We start from the raw sequence: 21,328 nt of genomic DNA, 5'->3' as shown, positions 1-21,328 counted from the left end.
AATGCAATCCATAACCCGGATTTGCCAGGAACCCTTCTTACTCCTCCTACTTGCATGTGACACTGGGCTTAGGATCTGCATAGGAAACACACACACAAGCACACACCTACCTTTGTTGCCTGCAGATGCCTCCTTGGCTGTCCCCAAACGGTATCAAACCAACACCCACGGGAAGCTGTAAGCATAGAGGACATGCCTGCACCCCATTGGACTTACCTGTGTGGGTTAAATCCGGGTTATTTGACAACCTATGGCGGTGATGGTTCTGCTCAGGCAGAGCAGTGCTGATGCTCCTCATAAAGCTGTCGCTGCTGTGAAGGTTCTAGGTGACATCACAAATCCCTATGGTTACATACACAACAAAGCTGGGTTGTTGTTGTTTACACTCTGCAAGGCCTGTGGAAGTGAGTGACATCATAGCACTGTAGTTCTGAGGGTTCTAGATGGATGCAACAATCTCCTGTTGCTTCTATGAAGGCCATAATAGACGACATCACCAAACAGCTCCATAGTCACATACACAGCAAAGGAGAGATGTTGTTTACACCTAGTGATGTCAGTGGTATTGAGTGACATCACAGCACAGTGCTAAGGCTCCTGGGCCTGGACACAGCAGCGGCTGCAATATCTCAACGGAGAATACGTTTATATATATGTGTGTGTGTGCGCGTATATATATATATATATATATATATATATATATATATATATATATATTTCTCCGCCGAAATCACTTTTAAACCCATTTCCACCTTTTTTTCCCTTCTCTTCCTCTTACTTTTTTTTCACGTTTTTTTACGTTTTTCTCCTTTTCGCCTCTTTTCTGGGCGTATTATTCTTCTTTTTCTTCTTTTTTTTCGTCTAATGCATACCCCATCAGTGCAGCAATGCTTATTCAATACCGCCAGCAGATGGAGACACTGGGGGATAATTTTCTAAGGATTTATACTGATTTTTTCCTGTCTGAATTTGTCGCACAGAAAGTTGCAGGCCAAATATGTGTGACATTTCTGCGACTTAGCTTCTAGAGCATTTTTACAACATTATACATAGGTGCTGAATACATAAAAAGCGACTGTTCAGCGACAGACAAGTCGCATCGGCTGAAAGTAGGCCAGAATGTCAGTCCATGTTGGAGCAGGTTTAGATACAGTCTAAAGTATAGATCTCAAAGTCTGTGCACAGAATTTAGCAAGGGCCTCGCACCTTCTGATGCATCAGGTAGGTGCACAATAGCATAGCCTAACCCTCTGTACTTTGGTCTATATTGATGCGGGACATAGACAGCCAGCTGATGACCAATCCATTAGTGCAATGGATGGCTGGAAGCATTTGTCTTTGCCTTTGCAATACCACAGAAGCAATGCATGGTCAATGTACAGCAATGACACACCTGTGTGAACAGCCAGGAGACCCCCCCCCCCCCCCCCCCATGTTATGTTACATAGTTACATAGTTAGTACGGTCGAAAAAAGACATATGTCCATCAAGTTCAACCAGGGAATTAAGGGGTAGGGGTGTGGCGCGATATTGGGGAAGGGATGAGATTTTATATTTCTTCATAAGCATTAATCTTATTTTGTCAATTAGGAACATTCAGCACCCACCCGCTATCAAGGCAGCTGCCTATCATGTCATGCCCTACCTGCACAGGTGTGCTGGCTACTCAAATGATCCAATTAAGGAGGCCATTTAGTCAGCAGCAGCAGAAGTCCTGTGCCTGGACGCTCCAACAGCGGCCAGACACAAGCAGAAGCAGCAGAAGCAGCAGCAGCAGCACCACCTTTTGTTTTTTGGCTGCAGCAGCAAGGCCCACAGGGCTGGCTAGCTGGCTAGCCAGCAAGCAGGTAGCAATGAAAGTAGGAATCTTTCTTTTTAACCCTGTAAGGGGGGTGGTGCACTGTACCCGAAGATACTGCCATATCGGGGTCAATGCATAGGGCGACGGAAGCAAGCTTCGAAATCGGCCCCCGTTCTCAAAAATCCATTTAATATATGGTCCCCAGATAGGGGACGTATCAGATATTAAACTGATAAGAACAGATACTACACTTGATCTTAGCCAAAAGGCCGAGAAGCGATAACCGTGAAAGGGGCGGGCCCAACAAGGTCCCCTTCATGGGCACTATCACTGCTTGCTGTCAGGGAGGCTGCCAGACAATTTTCCATGCACACTCTGGGCTGGGGGGCAGTCAACCACCAGTACACACAGCAGAACCTAAACCCATACCATTATTGCTAAGCAGCAAGACAGGGGCCCATTGCACTCCCACGGGGCCTTTTTAAATGCAATCCATAACCCGGATTTGCCAGGAACCCTTCTTACTCCTCCTACTTGCATGTGACACTGGGCTTAGGATCTGCATAGGAAACACACACACAAGCACACACCTACCTTTGTTGCCTGCAGATGCCTCCTTGGCTGTCCCCAAACGGTATCAAACCAACACCCACGGGAAGCTGTAAGCATAGAGGACATGCCTGCACCCCATTGGACTTACCTGTGTGGGTTAAATCCGGGTTATTTGACAACCTATGGCGGTGATGGTTTCTGCTCAGGCAGAGCAGTGCTGATGCTCCTCATAAAGCTGTCGCTGCTGTGAAGGTTCTAGGTGACATCACAAATCCCTATGGTTACATACACAACAAAGCTGGGTTGTTGTTGTTTACACTCTGCAAGGCCTGTGGAAGTGAGTGACATCATAGCACTGTAGTTCTGAGGGTTCTAGATGGATGCAACAATCTCCTGTTGCTTCTATGAAGGCCATAATAGACGACATCACCAAACAGCTCCATAGTCACATACACAGCAAAGGAGAGATGTTGTTTACACCTAGTGATGTCAGTGGTATTGAGTGACATCACAGCACAGTGCTAAGGCTCCTGGGCCTGGACACAGCAGCGGCTGCAATATCTCAACGGAGAATACGTTTATATATATGTGTGTGTGTGCGCGTATATATATATATATATATATATATATATATATATATATATATATATTTCTCCGCCGAAATCACTTTTAAACCCATTTCCACCTTTTTTTCCCTTCTCTTCCTCTTACTTTTTTTTCACGTTTTTTTACGTTTTTCTCCTTTTCGCCTCTTTTCTGGGCGTATTATTCTTCTTTTCTTCTTTTTTTTCGTTCTAATGCATACCCCATCAGTGCAGCAATGCTTATTCAATACCGCCAGCAGATGGAGACACTGGGGGATAATTTTCTAAGGATTTATACTGATTTTTCCTGTCTGAATTTGTCGCACAGAAAGTTGCAGGCCAAATATGTGTGACATTTCTGCAACTTTAGCTTCTAGAGCATTTTTACAACATTATACATAGGTGCTGAATACATAAAAAGCGACTGTTCAGCGACAGACAAGTCGCATCGGCTGAAAGTAGGCCAGAATGTCAGTCCATGTTGGAGCAGGTTTAGATACAGTCTAAAGTATAGATCTCAAAGTCTGTGCACAGAATTTAGCAAGGGCCTCGCACCTTCTGATGCATCAGGTAGGTGCACAATAGCATAGCCTAACCCTCTGTACTTTGGTCTATATTGATGCGGGACATAGACAGCCAGCTGATGACCAATCCATTAGTGCAATGGATGGCTGGAAGCATTTGTCTTTGCCTTTGCAATACCACAGAAGCAATGCATGGTCAATGTACAGCAATGACACACCTGTGTGAACAGCCAGGAGACCCCCCCCCCCCCCCCCCATGTTATGTTACATAGTTACATAGTTAGTACGGTCGAAAAAAGACATATGTCCATCAAGTTCAACCAGGGAATTAAGGGGTAGGGGTGTGGCGCGATATTGGGGAAGGGATGAGATTTTATATTTCTTCATAAGCATTAATCTTATTTTGTCAATTAGGAACATTCAGCACCCACCCGCTATCAAGGCAGCTGCCTATCATGTCATGCCCTACCTGCACAGGTGTGCTGGCTACTCAAATGATCCAATTAAGGAGGCCATTTAGTCAGCAGCAGCAGAAGTCCTGTGCCTGGACGCTCCAACAGCGGCCAGACACAAGCAGAAGCAGCAGAAGCAGCAGCAGCACCACCTTTTGTTTTTTGGCTGCAGCAGCAAGGCCCACAGGGCTGGCTAGCTGGCTAGCCAGCAAGCAGGTAGCAATGAAAGTAGGAATCTTTCTTTTTAACCCTGTAAGGGGGTGGTGCACTGTACCCGAAGATACTGCCATATCGGGTCAATGCATAGGGCGACGGAAGCAAGCTTCGAAATCGGCCCCCGTTCTCAAAAATCCATTTAATATATGGTCCCCAGATAGGGGACGTATCAGATATTAAACTGATAAGAACAGATACTACACTTGATCTTAGCCAAAAGGCCGAGAAGCGATAACCGTGAAAGGGGCGGGCCCAACAAGGTCCCCTTCATGGGCACTATCACTGCTTGCTGTCAGGGAGGCTGCCAGACAATTTTCCATGCACACTCTGGGCTGGGGGGCAGTCAACCACCAGTACACACAGCAGAACCTAAACCCATACCATTATTGCTAAGCAGCAAGACAGGGGCCCATTGCACTCCCACGGGGCCTTTTTAAATGCAATCCATAACCCGGATTTGCCAGGAACCCTTCTTACTCCTCCTACTTGCATGTGACACTGGGCTTAGGATCTGCATAGGAAACACACACACAAGCACACACCTACCTTTGTTGCCTGCAGATGCCTCCTTGGCTGTCCCCAAACGGTATCAAACCAACACCCACGGGAAGCTGTAAGCATAGAGGACATGCCTGCACCCCATTGGACTTACCTGTGTGGGTTAAATCCGGGTTATTTGACAACCTATGGCGGTGATGGTTCTGCTCAGGCAGAGCAGTGCTGATGCTCCTCATAAAGCTGTCGCTGCTGTGAAGGTTCTAGGTGACATCACAAATCCCTATGGTTACATACACAACAAAGCTGGGTTGTTGTTGTTTACACTCTGCAAGGCCTGTGGAAGTGAGTGACATCATAGCACTGTAGTTCTGAGGGTTCTAGATGGATGCAACAATCTCCTGTTGCTTCTATGAAGGCCATAATAGACGACATCACCAAACAGCTCCATAGTCACATACACAGCAAAGGAGAGATGTTGTTTACACCTAGTGATGTCAGTGGTATTGAGTGACATCACAGCACAGTGCTAAGGCTCCTGGGCCTGGACACAGCAGCGGCTGCAATATCTCAGCGGAGAATACGTTTATATATATGTGTGTGTGTGCGCGTATATATATATATATATATATATATATATATATATATATATATATATTTCTCCGCCGAAATCACTTTTAAACCCATTTCCACCTTTTTTTCCCTTCTCTTCCTCTTACTTTTTTTTCACGTTTTTTTACGTTTTTCTCCTTTTCGCCTCTTTTCTGGGCGTATTATTCTTCTTTTTCTTCTTTTTTTTCGTCTAATGCATACCCCATCAGTGCAGCAATGCTTATTCAATACCGCCAGCAGATGGAGACACTGGGGGATAATTTTCTAAGGATTTATACTGATTTTTCCTGTCTGAATTTGTCGCACAGAAAGTTGCAGGCCAAATATGTGTGACATTTCTGCGACTTTAGCTTCTAGAGCATTTTTACAACATTATACATAGGTGCTGAATACATAAAAAGCGACTGTTCAGCGACAGACAAGTCGCATCGGCTGAAAGTAGGCCAGAATGTCAGTCCATGTTGGAGCAGGTTTAGATACAGTCTAAAGTATAGATCTCAAAGTCTGTGCACAGAATTTAGCAAGGGCCTCGCACCTTCTGATGCATCAGGTAGGTGCACAATAGCATAGCCTAACCCTCTGTACTTTGGTCTATATTGATGCGGGACATAGACAGCCAGCTGATGACCAATCCATTAGTGCAATGGATGGCTGGAAGCATTTGTCTTTGCCTTTGCAATACCACAGAAGCAATGCATGGTCAATGTACAGCAATGACACACCTGTGTGAACAGCCAGGAGACCCCCCCCCCCCCCCCCCATGTTATGTTACATAGTTACATAGTTAGTACGGTCGAAAAAAGACATATGTCCATCAAGTTCAACCAGGGAATTAAGGGGTAGGGGTGTGGCGCGATATTGGGGAAGGGATGAGATTTTATATTTCTTCATAAGCATTAATCTTATTTTGTCAATTAGGAACATTCAGCACCCACCCGCTATCAAGGCAGCTGCCTATCATGTCATGCCCTACCTGCACAGGTGTGCTGGCTACTCAAATGATCCAATTAAGGAGGCCATTTAGTCAGCAGCAGCAGAAGTCCTGTGCCTGGACGCTCCAACAGCGGCCAGACACAAGCAGAAGCAGCAGAAGCAGCAGCAGCAGCACCACCTTTTGTTTTTTGGCTGCAGCAGCAAGGCCCACAGGGCTGGCTAGCTGGCTAGCCAGCAAGCAGGTAGCAATGAAAGTAGGAATCTTTCTTTTTAACCCTGTAAGGGGGTGGTGCACTGTACCCGAAGATACTGCCATATCGGGTCAATGCATAGGGCGACGGAAGCAAGCTTCGAAATCGGCCCCCGTTCTCAAAAATCCATTTAATATATGGTCCCCAGATAGGGGACGTATCAGATATTAAACTGATAAGAACAGATACTACACTTGATCTTAGCCAAAAGGCCGAGAAGCGATAACTGTGAAAGGGGCGGGCCCAACAAGGTCCCCTTCATGGGCACTATCACTGCTTGCTGTCAGGGAGGCTGCCAGACAATTTTCCATGCACACTCTGGGCTGGGGGGCAGTCAACCACCAGTACACACAGCAGAACCTAAACCCATACCATTATTGCTAAGCAGCAAGACAGGGGCCCATTGCACTCCCACGGGGCCTTTTTAAATGCAATCCATAACCCGGATTTGCCAGGAACCCTTCTTACTCCTCCTACTTGCATGTGACACTGGGCTTAGGATCTGCATAGGAAACACACACACAAGCACACACCTACCTTTGTTGCCTGCAGATGCCTCCTTGGCTGTCCCCAAACGGTATCAAACCAACACCCACGGGAAGCTGTAAGCATAGAGGACATGCCTGCACCCCATTGGACTTACCTGTGTGGGTTAAATCCGGGTTATTTGACAACCTATGGCGGTGATGGTTCTGCTCAGGCAGAGCAGTGCTGATGCTCCTCATAAAGCTGTCGCTGCTGTGAAGGTTCTAGGTGACATCACAAATCCCTATGGTTACATACACAACAAAGCTGGGTTGTTGTTGTTTACACTCTGCAAGGCCTGTGGAAGTGAGTGACATCATAGCACTGTAGTTCTGAGGGTTCTAGATGGATGCAACAATCTCCTGTTGCTTCTATGAAGGCCATAATAGACGACATCACCAAACAGCTCCATAGTCACATACACAGCAAAGGAGAGATGTTGTTTACACCTAGTGATGTCAGTGGTATTGAGTGACATCACAGCACAGTGCTAAGGCTCCTGGGCCTGGACACAGCAGCGGCTGCAATATCTCAACGGAGAATACGTTTATATATATGTGTGTGTGTGCGCGTATATATATATATATATATATATATATATATATATATATATATATATATATTTCTCCGCCGAAATCACTTTTAAACCCATTTCCACCTTTTTTTCCCTTCTCTTCCTCTTACTTTTTTTTCACGTTTTTTTACGTTTTTCTCCTTTTCGCCTCTTTTCTGGGCGTATTATTCTTCTTTTTCTTCTTTTTTTTCGTCTAATGCATACCCCATCAGTGCAGCAATGCTTATTCAATACCGCCAGCAGATGGAGACACTGGGGGATAATTTTCTAAGGATTTATACTGATTTTTCCTGTCTGAATTTGTCGCACAGAAAGTTGCAGGCCAAATATGTGTGACATTTCTGCGACTTTAGCTTCTAGAGCATTTTTACAACATTATACATAGGTGCTGAATACATAAAAAGCGACTGTTCAGCGACAGACAAGTCGCATCGGCTGAAAGTAGGCCAGAATGTCAGTCCATGTTGGAGCAGGTTTAGATACAGTCTAAAGTATAGATCTCAAAGTCTGTGCACAGAATTTAGCAAGGGCCTCGCACCTTCTGATGCATCAGGTAGGTGCACAATAGCATAGCCTAACCCTCTGTACTTTGGTCTATATTGATGCGGGACATAGACAGCCAGCTGATGACCAATCCATTAGTGCAATGGATGGCTGGAAGCATTTGTCTTTGCCTTTGCAATACCACAGAAGCAATGCATGGTCAATGTACAGCAATGACACACCTGTGTGAACAGCCAGGAGACCCCCCCCCCCCCCCATGTTATGTTACATAGTTACATAGTTAGTACGGTCGAAAAAAGACATATGTCCATCAAGTTCAACCAGGGAATTAAGGGGTAGGGGTGTGGCGCGATATTGGGGAAGGGATGAGATTTTATATTTCTTCATAAGCATTAATCTTATTTTGTCAATTAGGAACATTCAGCACCCACCCGCTATCAAGGCAGCTGCCTATCATGTCATGCCCTACCTGCACAGGTGTGCTGGCTACTCAAATGATCCAATTAAGGAGGCCATTTAGTCAGCAGCAGCAGAAGTCCTGTGCCTGGACGCTCCAACAGCGGCCAGACACAAGCAGAAGCAGCAGAAGCAGCAGCAGCAGCACCACCTTTTGTTTTTTGGCTGCAGCAGCAAGGCCCACAGGGCTGGCTAGCTGGCTAGCCAGCAAGCAGGTAGCAATGAAAGTAGGAATCTTTCTTTTTAACCCTGTAAGGGGGTGGTGCACTGTACCCGAAGATACTGCCATATCGGGTCAATGCATAGGGCGACGGAAGCAAGCTTCGAAATCGGCCCCCGTTCTCAAAAATCCATTTAATATATGGTCCCCAGATAGGGGACGTATCAGATATTAAACTGATAAGAACAGATACTACACTTGATCTTAGCCAAAAGGCCGAGAAGCGATAACCGTGAAAGGGGCGGGCCCAACAAGGTCCCCTTCATGGGCACTATCACTGCTTGCTGTCAGGGAGGCTGCCAGACAATTTTCCATGCACACTCTGGGCTGGGGGGCAGTCAACCACCAGTACACACAGCAGAACCTAAACCCATACCATTATTGCTAAGCAGCAAGACAGGGGCCCATTGCACTCCCACGGGGCCTTTTTAAATGCAATCCATAACCCGGATTTGCCAGGAACCCTTCTTACTCCTCCTACTTGCATGTGACACTGGGCTTAGGATCTGCATAGGAAACACACACACAAGCACACACCTACCTTTGTTGCCTGCAGATGCCTCCTTGGCTGTCCCCAAACGGTATCAAACCAACACCCACGGGAAGCTGTAAGCATAGAGGACATGCCTGCACCCCATTGGACTTACCTGTGTGGGTTAAATCCGGGTTATTTGACAACCTATGGCGGTGATGGTTCTGCTCAGGCAGAGCAGTGCTGATGCTCCTCATAAAGCTGTCGCTGCTGTGAAGGTTCTAGGTGACATCACAAATCCCTATGGTTACATACACAACAAAGCTGGGTTGTTGTTGTTTACACTCTGCAAGGCCTGTGGAAGTGAGTGACATCATAGCACTGTAGTTCTGAGGGTTCTAGATGGATGCAACAATCTCCTGTTGCTTCTATGAAGGCCATAATAGACGACATCACCAAACAGCTCCATAGTCACATACACAGCAAAGGAGAGATGTTGTTTACACCTAGTGATGTCAGTGGTATTGAGTGACATCACAGCACAGTGCTAAGGCTCCTGGGCCTGGACACAGCAGCGGCTGCAATATCTCAACGGAGAATACGTTTATATATATGTGTGTGTGTGCGCGTATATATATATATATATATATATATATATATATATATATATATTTCTCCGCCGAAATCACTTTTAAACCCATTTCCACCTTTTTTTCCCTTCTCTTCCTCTTACTTTTTTTTCACGTTTTTTTACGTTTTTCTCCTTTTCGCCTCTTTTCTGGGCGTATTATTCTTCTTTTTCTTCTTTTTTTTCGTCTAATGCATACCCCATCAGTGCAGCAATGCTTATTCAATACCGCCAGCAGATGGAGACACTGGGGGATAATTTTCTAAGGATTTATACTGATTTTTCCTGTCTGAATTTGTCGCACAGAAAGTTGCAGGCCAAATATGTGTGACATTTCTGCGACTTTAGCTTCTAGAGCATTTTTACAACATTATACATAGGTGCTGAATACATAAAAAGCGACTGTTCAGCGACAGACAAGTCGCATCGGCTGAAAGTAGGCCAGAATGTCAGTCCATGTTGGAGCAGGTTTAGATACAGTCTAAAGTATAGATCTCAAAGTCTGTGCACAGAATTTAGCAAGGGCCTCGCACCTTCTGATGCATTAGGTAGGTGCACAATAGCATAGCCTAACCCTCTGTACTTTGGTCTATATTGATGCGGGACATAGACAGCCAGCTGATGACCAATCCATTAGTGCAATGGATGGCTGGAAGCATTTGTCTTTGCCTTTGCAATACCACAGAAGCAATGCATGGTCAATGTACAGCAATGACACACCTGTGTGAACAGCCAGGAGACCCCCCCCCCCCCCCCCCCCATGTTATGTTACATAGTTACATAGTTAGTACGGTCGAAAAAAGACATATGTCCATCAAGTTCAACCAGGGAATTAAGGGGTAGGGGTGTGGCGCGATATTGGGGAAGGGATGAGATTTTATATTTCTTCATATGCATTAATCTTATTTTGTCAATTAGGAACATTCAGCACCCACCCGCTATCAAGGCAGCTGCCTATCATGTCATGCCCTACCTGCACAGGTGTGCTGGCTACTCAAATGATCCAATTAAGGAGGCCATTTAGTCAGCAGCAGCAGAAGTCCTGTGCCTGGACGCTCCAACAGCGGCCAGACACAAGCAGAAGCAGCAGAAGCAGCAGCAGCAGCACCACCTTTTGTTTTTTGGCTGCAGCAGCAAGGCCCACAGGGCTGGCTAGCTGGCTAGCCAGCAAGCAGGTAGCAATGAAAGTAGGAATCTTTCTTTTTAACCCTGTAAGGGGGTGGTGCACTGTACCCGAAGATACTGCCATATCGGGTCAATGCATAGGGCGACGGAAGCAAGCTTCGAAATCGGCCCCCGTTCTCAAAAATCCATTTAATATATGGTCCCCAGATAGGGGACGTATCAGATATTAAACTGATAAGAACAGATACTACACTTGATCTTAGCCAAAAGGCCGAGAAGCGATAACCGTGAAAGGGGCGGGCCCAACAAGGTCCCCTTCATGGGCACTATCACTGCTTGCTGTCAGGGAGGCTGCCAGACAATTTTCCATGCACACTCTGGGCTGGGGGGCAGTCAACCACCAGTACACACAGCAGAACCTAAACCCATACCATTATTGCTAAGCAGCAAGACAGGGGCCCATTGCACTCCCACGGGGCCTTTTTAAATGCAATCCATAACCCGGATTTGCCAGGAACCCTTCTTACTCCTCCTACTTGCATGTGACACTGGGCTTAGGATCTGCATAGGAAACACACACACAAGCACACACCTACCTTTGTTGCCTGCAGATGCCTCCTTGGCTGTCCCCAAACGGTATCAAACCAACACCCACGGGAAGCTGTAAGCATAGAGGACATGCCTGCACCCCATTGGACTTACCTGTGTGGGTTAAATCCGGGTTATTTGACAACCTATGGCGGTGATGGTTCTGCTCAGGCAGAGCAGTGCTGATGCTCCTCATAAAGCTGTCGCTGCTGTGAAGGTTCTAGGTGACATCACAAATCCCTATGGTTACATACACAACAAAGCTGGGTTGTTGTTGTTTACACTCTGCAAGGCCTGTGGAAGTGAGTGACATCATAGCACTGTAGTTCTGAGGGTTCTAGATGGATGCAACAATCTCCTGTTGCTTCTATGAAGGCCATAATAGACGACATCACCAAACAGCTCCATAGTCACATACACAGCAAAGGAGAGATGTTGTTTACACCTAGTGATGTCAGTGGTATTGAGTGACATCACAGCACAGTGCTAAGGCTCCTGGGCCTGGACACAGCAGCGGCTGCAATATCTCAACGGAGAATACGTTTATATATATGTGTGTGTGTGCGCGTATATATATATATATATATATATATATATATTTCTCCGCCGAAATCACTTTTAAACCCATTTCCACCTTTTTTTCCCTTCTCTTCCTCTTACTTTTTTTTCAAGTTTTTTTACGTTTTTCTCCTTTTCGCCTCTTTTCTGGGCGTATTATTCTTCTTTTTCTTCTTTTTTTTCGTCTAATGCATACCCCATCAGTGCAGCAATGCTTATTCAATACCGCCAGCAGATGGAGACACTGGGGGATAATTTTCTAAGGATTTATACTGATTTTTCCTGTCTGAATTTGTCGCACAGAAAGTTGCAGGCCAAATATGTGTGACATTTCTGCGACTTTAGCTTCTAGAGCATTTTTACAACATTATACATAGGTGCTGAATACATAAAAAGCGACTGTTCAGCGACAGACAAGTCGCATCGGCTGAAAGTAGGCCAGAATGTCAGTCCATGTTGGAGCAGGTTTAGATACAGTCTAAAGTATAGATCTCAAAGTCTGTGCACAGAATTTAGCAAGGGCCTCGCACCTTCTGATGCATCAGGTAGGTGCACAATAGCATAGCCTAACCCTCTGTACTTTGGTCTATATTGATGCGGGACATAGACAGCCAGCTGATGACCAATCCATTAGTGCAATGGATGGCTGGAAGCATTTGTCTTTGCCTTTGCAATACCACAGAAGCAATGCATGGTCAATGTACAGCAATGACACACCTGTGTGAACAGCCAGGAGACCCCCCCCCCCCCCATGTTATGTTACATAGTTACATAGTTAGTACGGTCGAAAAAAGACATATGTCCATCAAGTTCAACCAGGGAATTAAGGGGTAGGGGTGTGGCGCGATATTGGGGAAGGGATGAGATTTTATATTTCTTCATAAGCATTAATCTTATTTTGTCAATTAGGAACATTCAGCACCCACCCGCTATCAAGGCAGCTGCCTATCATGTCATGCCCTACCTGCACAGGTGTGCTGGCTACTCAAATGATCCAATTAAGGAGGCCATTTAGTCAGCAGCAGCAGAAGTCCTGTGCCTGGACGCTCCAACAGCGGCCAGACACAAGCAGAAGCAGCAGAAGCAGCAGCAGCAGCACCACCTTTTGTTTTTTGGCTGCAGCAGCAAGGCCCACAGGGCTGGCTAGCTGGCTAGCCAGTAAGCAGGTAGCAATGAAAGTAGGAATCTTTCTTTTTAACCCTGTAAGGGGGTGGTGCACTGTACCCGAAGATACTGCCATATCGGGTCAATGCATAGGGCGACGGAAGCAAGCTTCGAAATCGGCCCCCGTTCTCAAAAATCCATTTAATATATGGTCCCCAGATAGGGGACGTATCAGATATTAAACTGATAAGAACAGATACTACACTTGATCTTAGCCAAAAGGCCGAGAAGCGATAACCGTGAAAGGGGCGGGCCCAACAAGGTCCCCTTCATGGGCACTATCACTGCTTGCTGTCAGGGAGGCTGCCAGACAATTTTCCATGCACACTCTGGGCTGGGGGGCAGTCAACCACCAGTACACACAGCAGAACCTAAACCCATACCATTATTGCTAAGCAGCAAGACAGGGGCCCATTGCACTCCCACGGGGCCTTTTTAAATGCAATCCATAACCCGGATTTGCCAGGAACCCTTCTTACTCCTCCTACTTGCATGTGACACTGGGCTTAGGATCTGCATAGGAAACACACACACAAGCACACACCTACCTTTGTTGCCTGCAGATGCCTCCTTGGCTGTCCCCAAACGGTATCAAACCAACACCCACGGGAAGCTGTAAGCATAGAGGACATGCCTGCACCCCATTGGACTTACCTGTGTGGGTTAAATCCGGGTTATTTGACAACCTATGGCGGTGATGGTTCTGCTCAGGCAGAGCAGTGCTGATGCTCCTCATAAAGCTGTCGCTGCTGTGAAGGTTCTAGGTGACATCACAAATCCCTATGGTTACATACACAACAAAGCTGGGTTGTTGTTGTTTACACTCTGCAAGGCCTGTGGAAGTGAGTGACATCATAGCACTGTAGTTCTGAGGGTTCTAGATGGATGCAACAATCTCCTGTTGCTTCTATGAAGGCCATAATAGACGACATCACCAAACAGCTCCATAGTCACATACACAGCAAAGGAGAGATGTTGTTTACACCTAGTGATGTCAGTGGTATTGAGTGACATCACAGCACAGTGCTAAGGCTCCTGGGCCTGGACACAGCAGCGGCTGCAATATCTCAACGGAGAATACGTTTATATATATGTGTGTGTGTGCGCGTATATATATATATATATATATATATATATATATATATATATATATATATTTCTCCGCCGAAATCACTTTTAAACCCATTTCCACCTTTTTTTCCCTTCTCTTCCTCTTACTTTTTTTTCACGTTTTTTTACGTTTTTCTCCTTTTCGCCTCTTTTCTGGGCGTATTATTCTTCTTTTTCTTCTTTTTTTTCGTCTAATGCATACCCCATCAGTGCAGCAATGCTTATTCAATACCGCCAGCAGATGGAGACACTGGGGGATAATTTTCTAAGGATTTATACTGATTTTTCCTGTCTGAATTTGTCGCACAGAAAGTTGCAGGCCAAATATGTGTGACATTTCTGCGACTTTAGCTTCTAGAGCATTTTTACAACATTATACATAGGTGCTGAATACATAAAAAGCGACTGTTCAGCGACAGACAAGTCGCATCGGCTGAAAGTAGGCCAGAATGTCAGTCCATGTTGGAGCAGGTTTAGATACAGTCTAAAGTATAGATCTCAAAGTCTGTGCACAGAATTTAGCAAGGGCCTCGCACCTTCTGATGCATCAGGTAGGTGCACAATAGCATAGCCTAACCCTCTGTACTTTGGTCTATATTGATGCGGGACATAGACAGCCAGCTGATGACCAATCCATTAGTGCAATGGATGGCTGGAAGCATTTGTCTTTGCCTTTGCAATACCACAGAAGCAATGCATGGTCAATGTACAGCAATGACACACCTGTGTGAACAGCCAGGAGACCCCCCCCCCCCCCCCCATGTTATGTTACATAGTTACATAGATAGTACGGTCGAAAAAAGACATATGTCCATCAAGTTCAACCAGGGAATTAAGGGGTAGGGGTGTGGCGCGATATTGGGGAAGGGATGAGATTTTATATTTCTTCATAAGCATTAATCTTATTTTGTCAATTAGGAACATTCAGCACCCACCCGCTATCAAGGCAGCTGCCTATCATGTCATGCCCTACCTGCACAGGTGTGCTGGCTACTCAAATGATCCAATTAAGGAGGCCATTTAGTCAGCAGCAGCAGAAGTCCTGTGCCTGGACGCTCCAACAGCGGCCAGACACAAGCAGAAGCAGCAGAAGCAGCAGCAGCAGCACCACCTTTTGTTTTTTGGCTGCAGCAGCAAGGCCCACAGGGCTGGCTAGCTGGCTAGCCAGCAAGCAGGTAGCAATGAAAGTAGGAATCTTTCTTTTTAACCCTGTAAGGGGGTGGTGCACTGTACCCGAAGATACTGCCATATCGGGTCAATGCATAGGGCGACGGAAGCAAGCTTCGAAATCGGCCCCCGTTCTCAAAAATCCATTTAATATATGGTCCCCAGATAGGGGACGTATCAGATATTAAACTGATAAGAACAGATACTACACTTGATCTTAGCCAAAAGGCCGAGAAGCGATAACCGTGAAAGGGGCGGGCCCAACAAGGTCCCCTTCATGGGCACTATCACTGCTTGCTGTCAGGGAGGCTGCCAGACAATTTTCCATGCACACTCTGGGCTGGGGGGCAGTCAACCACCAGTACACACAGCAGAACCTAAACCCATACCATTATTGCTAAGCAGCAAGACAGGGGCCCATTGCACTCCCACGGGGCCTTTTTAAATGCAATCCATAACCCGGATTTGCCAGGAACCCTTCTTACTCCTCCTACTTGCATGTGACACTGGGCTTAGGATCTGCATAGGAAACACACACACAAGCACACACCTACCTTTGTTGCCTGCAGATGCCTCCTTGGCTGTCCCCAAACGGTATCAAACCAACACCCACGGGAAGCTGTAAGCATAGAGGACATGCCTGCACCCCATTGGACTTACCTGTGTGGGTTAAATCCGGGTTATTTGACAACCTATGGCGGTGATGGTTCTGCTCAGGCAGAGCAGTGCTGATGCTCCTCATAAAGCTGTCGCTGCTGTGAAGGTTCTAGGTGACATCACAAATCCCTATGGTTACATACACAACAAAGCTGGGTTGTTGTTGTTTACACTCTGCAAGGCCTGTGGAAGTGAGTGACATCATAGCACTGTAGTTCTGAGGGTTCTAGATGGATGCAACAATCTCCTGTTGCTTCTATGAAGGCCATAATAGACGACATCACCAAACAGCTCCATAGTCACATACACAGCAAAGGAGAGATGTTGTTTACACCTAGTGATGTCAGTGGTATTGAGTGACATCACAGCACAGTGCTAAGGCTCCTGGGCCTGGACACAGCAGCGGCTGCAATATCTCAACGGAGAATACGTTTATATATATGTGTGTGTGTGCGCGTATATATATATATATATATATATATATATATATATATATATATATTTCTCCGCCGAAATCACTTTTAAACCCATTTCCACCTTTTTTTCCCTTCTCTTCCTCTTACTTTTTTTTCACGTTTTTTTACGTTTTTCTCCTTTTCGCCTCTTTTCTGGGCGTATTATTCTTCTTTTTCTTCTTTTTTTTCGTCTAATGCATACCCCATCAGTGCAGCAATGCTTATTCAATACCGCCAGCAGATGGAGACACTGGGGGATAATTTTCTTAGGATTTATACTGATTTTTCCTGTCTGAATTTGTCGCACAGAAAGTTGCAGGCCAAATATGTGTGACATTTCTGCGACTTTAGCTTCTAGAGCATTTTTACAACATTATACATAGGTGCTGAATACATAAAAAGCGACTGTTCAGCGACAGACAAGTCGCATCGGCTGAAAGTAGGCCAGAATGTCAGTCCATGTTGGAGCAGGTTTAGATACAGTCTAAAGTATAGATCTCAAAGTCTGTGCACAGAATTTAGCAAGGGCCTCGCACCTTCTGATGCATCAGGTAGGTGCACAATAGCATAGCCTAACCCTCTGTACTTTGGTCTATATTGATGCGGGACATAGACAGCCAGCTGATGACCAATCCATTAGTGCAATGGATGGCTGGAAGCATTTGTCTTTGCCTTTGCAATACCACAGAAGCAATGCATGGTCAATGTACAGCAATGACACACCTGTGTGAACAGCCAGGAGACCCCCCCCCCCCCCATGTTATGTTACATAGTTACATAGTTAGTACGGTCGAAAAAAGACATATGTCCATCAAGTTCAACCAGGGAATTAAGGGGTAGGGGTGTGGCGCGATATTGGGGAAGGGATGAGATTTTATATTTCTTCATAAGCATTAATCTTATTTTGTCAATTAGGAACATTCAGCACCCACCCGCTATCAAGGCAGCTGCCTATCATGTCATGCCCTACCTGCACAGGTGTGCTGGCTACTCAAATGATCCAATTAAGGAGGCCATTTAGTCAGCAGCAGCAGAAGTCCTGTGCCTGGACGCTCCAACAGCGGCCAGACACAAGCAGAAGCAGCAGAAGCAGCAGCAGCAGCACCACCTTTTGTTTTTTGGCTGCAGCAGCAAGGCCCACAGGGCTGGCTAGCTGGCTAGCCAGCAAGCAGGTAGCAATGAAAGTAGGAATCTTTCTTTTTAACCCTGTAAGGGGGTGGTGCACTGTACCCGAAGATACTGCCATATCGGGTCAATGCATAGGGCGACGGAAGCAAGCTTCGAAATCGGCCCCCGTTCTCAAAAATCCATTTAATATATGGTCCCCAGATAGGGGACGTATCAGATATTAAACTGATAAGAACAGATACTACACTTGATCTTAGCCAAAAGGCCGAGAAGCGATAACCGTGAAAGGGGCGGGCCCAACAAGGTCCCCTTCATGGGCACTATCACTGCTTGCTGTCAGGGAGGCTGCCAGACAATTTTCCATGCACACTCTGGGCTGGGGGGCAGTCAACCACCAGTACACACAGCAGAACCTAAACCCATACCATTATTGCTAAGCAGCAAGACAGGGGCCCATTGCACTCCCACGGGGCCTTTTTAAATGCAATCCATAACCCGGATTTGCCAGGAACCCTTCTTACTCCTCCTACTTGCATGTGACACTGGGCTTAGGATCTGCATAGGAAACACACACACAAGCACACACCTACCTTTGTTGCCTGCAGATGCCTCCTTGGCTGTCCCCAAACGGTATCAAACCAACACCCACGGGAAGCTGTAAGCATAGAGGACATGCCTGCACCCCATTGGACTTACCTGTGTGGGTTAAATCCGGGTTATTTGACAACCTATGGCGGTGATGGTTCTGCTCAGGCAGAGCAGTGCTGATGCTCCTCATAAAGCTGTCGCTGCTGTGAAGGTTCTAGGTGACATCACAAATCCCTATGGTTACATACACAACAAAGCTGGGTTGTTGTTGTTTACACTCTGCAAGGCCTGTGGAAGTGAGTGACATCATAGCACTGTAGTTCTGAGGGTTCTAGATGGATGCAACAATCTCCTGTTGCTTCTATGAAGGCCATAATAGACGACATCACCAAACAGCTCCATAGTCACATACACAGCAAAGGAGAGATGTTGTTTACACCTAGTGATGTCAGTGGTATTGAGTGACATCACAGCACAGTGCTAAGGCTCCTGGGCCTGGACACAGCAGCGGCTGCAATATCTCAACGGAGAATACGTTTATATATATGTGTGTGTGTGCGCGTATATATATATATATATATATATATATATATATATATATATATATATTTCTCCGCCGAAATCACTTTTAAACCCATTTCCACCTTTTTTTCCCTTCTCTTCCTCTTACTTTTTTTTCACGTTTTTTTACGTTTTTCTCCTTTTCGCCTCTTTTCTGGGCGTATTATTCTTCTTTTTCTTCTTTTTTTTCGTCTAATGCATACCCCATCAGTGCAGCAATGCTTATTCAATACCGCCAGCAGATGGAGACACTGGGGGATAATTTTCTAAGGATTTATACTGATTTTTCCTGTCTGAATTTGTCGCACAGAAAGTTGCAGGCCAAATATGTGTGACATTTCTGCGACTTTAGCTTCTAGAGCATTTTTACAACATTATACATAGGTGCTGAATACATAAAAAGCGACTGTTCAGCGACAGACAAGTCGCATCGGCTGAAAGTAGGCCAGAATGTCAGTCCATGTTGGAGCAGGTTTAGATACAGTCTAAAGTATAGATCTCAAAGTCTGTGCACAGAATTTAGCAAGGGCCTCGCACCTTCTGATGCATCAGGTAGGTGCACAATAGCATAGCCTAACCCTCTGTACTTTGGTCTATATTGATGCGGGACATAGACAGCCAGCTGATGACCAATCCATTAGTGCAATGGATGGCTGGAAGCATTTGTCTTTGCCTTTGCAATACCACAGAAGCAATGCATGGTCAATGTACAGCAATGACACACCTGTGTGAACAGCCAGGAGACCCCCCCCCCCCCCCCATGTTATGTTACATAGTTACATAGTTAGTACGGTCGAAAAAAGACATATGTCCATCAAGTTCAACCAGGGAATTAAGGGGTAGGGGTGTGGCGCGATATTGGGGAAGGGATGAGATTTTATATTTCTTCATAAGCATTAATCTTATTTTGTCAATTAGGAACATTCAGCACCCACCCGCTATCAAGGCAGCTGCCTATCATGTCATGCCCTACCTGCACAGGTGTGCTGGCTACTCAAATGATCCAATTAAGGAGGCCATTTAGTCAGCAGCAGCAGAAGTCCTGTGCCTGGACGCTCCAACAGCGGCCAGACACAAGCAGAAGCAGCAGAAGCAGCAGCAGCAGCACCACCTTTTGTTTTTTGGCTGCAGCAGCAAGGCCCACAGGGCTGGCTAGCTGGCTAGCCAGCAAGCAGGTAGCAATGAAAGTAGGAATCTTTCTTTTTAACCCTGTAAGGGGGTGGTGCACTGTACCCGAAGATACTGCCATATCGGGTCAATGCATAGGGCGACGGAAGCAAGCTTCGAAATCGGCCCCCGTTCTCAAAAATCCATTTAATATATGGTCCCCAGATAGGGGACGTATCAGATATTAAACTGATAAGAACAGATACTACACTTGATCTTAGCCAAAAGGCCGAGAAGCGATAACCGTGAAAGGGGCGGGCCCAACAAGGTCCCCTTCATGGGCACTATCACTGCTTGCTGTCAGGGAGGCTGCCAGACAATTTTCCATGCACACTCTGGGCTGGGGGGCAGTCAACCACCAGTACACACAGCAGAACCTAAACCCATACCATTATTGCTAAGCAGCAAGACAGGGGCCCATTGCACTCCCACGGGGCCTTTTTAAATGCAATCCATAACCCGGATTTGCCAGGAACCCTTCTTACTCCTCCTACTTGCATGTGACACTGGGCTTAGGATCTGCATAGGAAACACACACACAAGCACACACCTACCTTTGTTGCCTGCAGATGCCTCCTTGGCTGTCCCCAAACGGTATCAAACCAACACCCACGGGAAGCTGTAAGCATAGAGGACATGCCTGCACCCCATTGGACTTACCTGTGTGGGTTAAATCCGGGTTATTTGACAACCTATGGCGGTGATGGTTCTGCTCAGGCAGAGCAGTGCTGATGCTCCTCATAAAGCTGTCGCTGCTGTGAAGGTTCTAGGTGACATCACAAATCCCTATGGTTACATACACAACAAAGCTGGGTTGTTGTTGTTTACACTCTGCAAGGCCTGTGGAAGTGAGTGACATCATAGCACTGTAGTTCTGAGGGTTCTAGATGGATGCAACAATCTCCTGTTGCTTCTATGAAGGCCATAATAGACGACATCACCAAACAGCTCCATAGTCACATACACAGCAAAGGAGAGATGTTGTTTACACCTAGTGATGTCAGTGGTATTGAGTGACATCACAGCACAGTGCTAAGGCTCCTGGGCCTGGACACAGCAGCGGCTGCAATATCTCAACGGAGAATACGTTTATATATATGTGTGTGTGTGCGCGTATATATATATATATATATATATATATATATATATATATATATTTCTCCGCCGAAATCACTTTTAAACCCATTTCCACCTTTTTTTCCCTTCTCTTCCTCTTACTTTTTTTTCACGTTTTTTTACGTTTTTCTCCTTTTCGCCTCTT

The 21,328-nt window shown here is 46.0% G+C and overlaps 9 non-coding genes across 9 annotated transcripts; all 9 read right to left on the bottom strand.

Annotated features, from left to right (window-relative positions):
• Window positions 1–1,890: 1,890 nt before the first annotated feature.
• On the bottom strand, window positions 1,891–2,082 carry LOC130338959 (U2 spliceosomal RNA). The gene has a single exon (XR_008879414.1). It is a non-coding gene; the product is annotated as a U2 spliceosomal RNA (small nuclear RNA).
• A 2,089-nt stretch (window positions 2,083–4,171) lies between these two features.
• LOC130338986 (U2 spliceosomal RNA) lies at window positions 4,172–4,362 on the bottom strand. Its single transcript, XR_008879433.1, has one exon. It is a non-coding gene; the product is annotated as a U2 spliceosomal RNA (small nuclear RNA).
• Window positions 4,363–6,453: 2,091 nt separating this feature from the next.
• On the bottom strand, window positions 6,454–6,644 carry LOC130338985 (U2 spliceosomal RNA). The gene has a single exon (XR_008879432.1). It is a non-coding gene; the product is annotated as a U2 spliceosomal RNA (small nuclear RNA).
• A 2,092-nt stretch (window positions 6,645–8,736) lies between these two features.
• On the bottom strand, window positions 8,737–8,927 carry LOC130338983 (U2 spliceosomal RNA). Its single transcript, XR_008879430.1, has one exon. It is a non-coding gene; the product is annotated as a U2 spliceosomal RNA (small nuclear RNA).
• Window positions 8,928–11,016: 2,089 nt separating this feature from the next.
• Window positions 11,017–11,207, bottom strand: LOC130338982 (U2 spliceosomal RNA). The gene has a single exon (XR_008879429.1). It is a non-coding gene; the product is annotated as a U2 spliceosomal RNA (small nuclear RNA).
• Window positions 11,208–13,278: 2,071 nt separating this feature from the next.
• Window positions 13,279–13,469, bottom strand: LOC130338981 (U2 spliceosomal RNA). The gene has a single exon (XR_008879428.1). It is a non-coding gene; the product is annotated as a U2 spliceosomal RNA (small nuclear RNA).
• Window positions 13,470–15,561: 2,092 nt separating this feature from the next.
• On the bottom strand, window positions 15,562–15,752 carry LOC130338980 (U2 spliceosomal RNA). The gene has a single exon (XR_008879427.1). It is a non-coding gene; the product is annotated as a U2 spliceosomal RNA (small nuclear RNA).
• Window positions 15,753–17,837: 2,085 nt separating this feature from the next.
• On the bottom strand, window positions 17,838–18,028 carry LOC130338979 (U2 spliceosomal RNA). Its single transcript, XR_008879426.1, has one exon. It is a non-coding gene; the product is annotated as a U2 spliceosomal RNA (small nuclear RNA).
• Window positions 18,029–20,117: 2,089 nt separating this feature from the next.
• LOC130338977 (U2 spliceosomal RNA) lies at window positions 20,118–20,308 on the bottom strand. Its single transcript, XR_008879425.1, has one exon. It is a non-coding gene; the product is annotated as a U2 spliceosomal RNA (small nuclear RNA).
• Between the last annotated feature and the right edge of the window lie 1,020 nt (window positions 20,309–21,328).

This window comes from Hyla sarda, unplaced genomic scaffold, assembly GCF_029499605.1.
Source record: "Hyla sarda isolate aHylSar1 unplaced genomic scaffold, aHylSar1.hap1 scaffold_534, whole genome shotgun sequence".
NCBI classification, from domain to species: Eukaryota; Metazoa; Chordata; class Amphibia; order Anura; family Hylidae; genus Hyla; species Hyla sarda.
The sequence above is the reverse complement of the archived record's forward strand: the minus strand, read 5'-3'. Positions and strand labels throughout refer to the sequence as shown.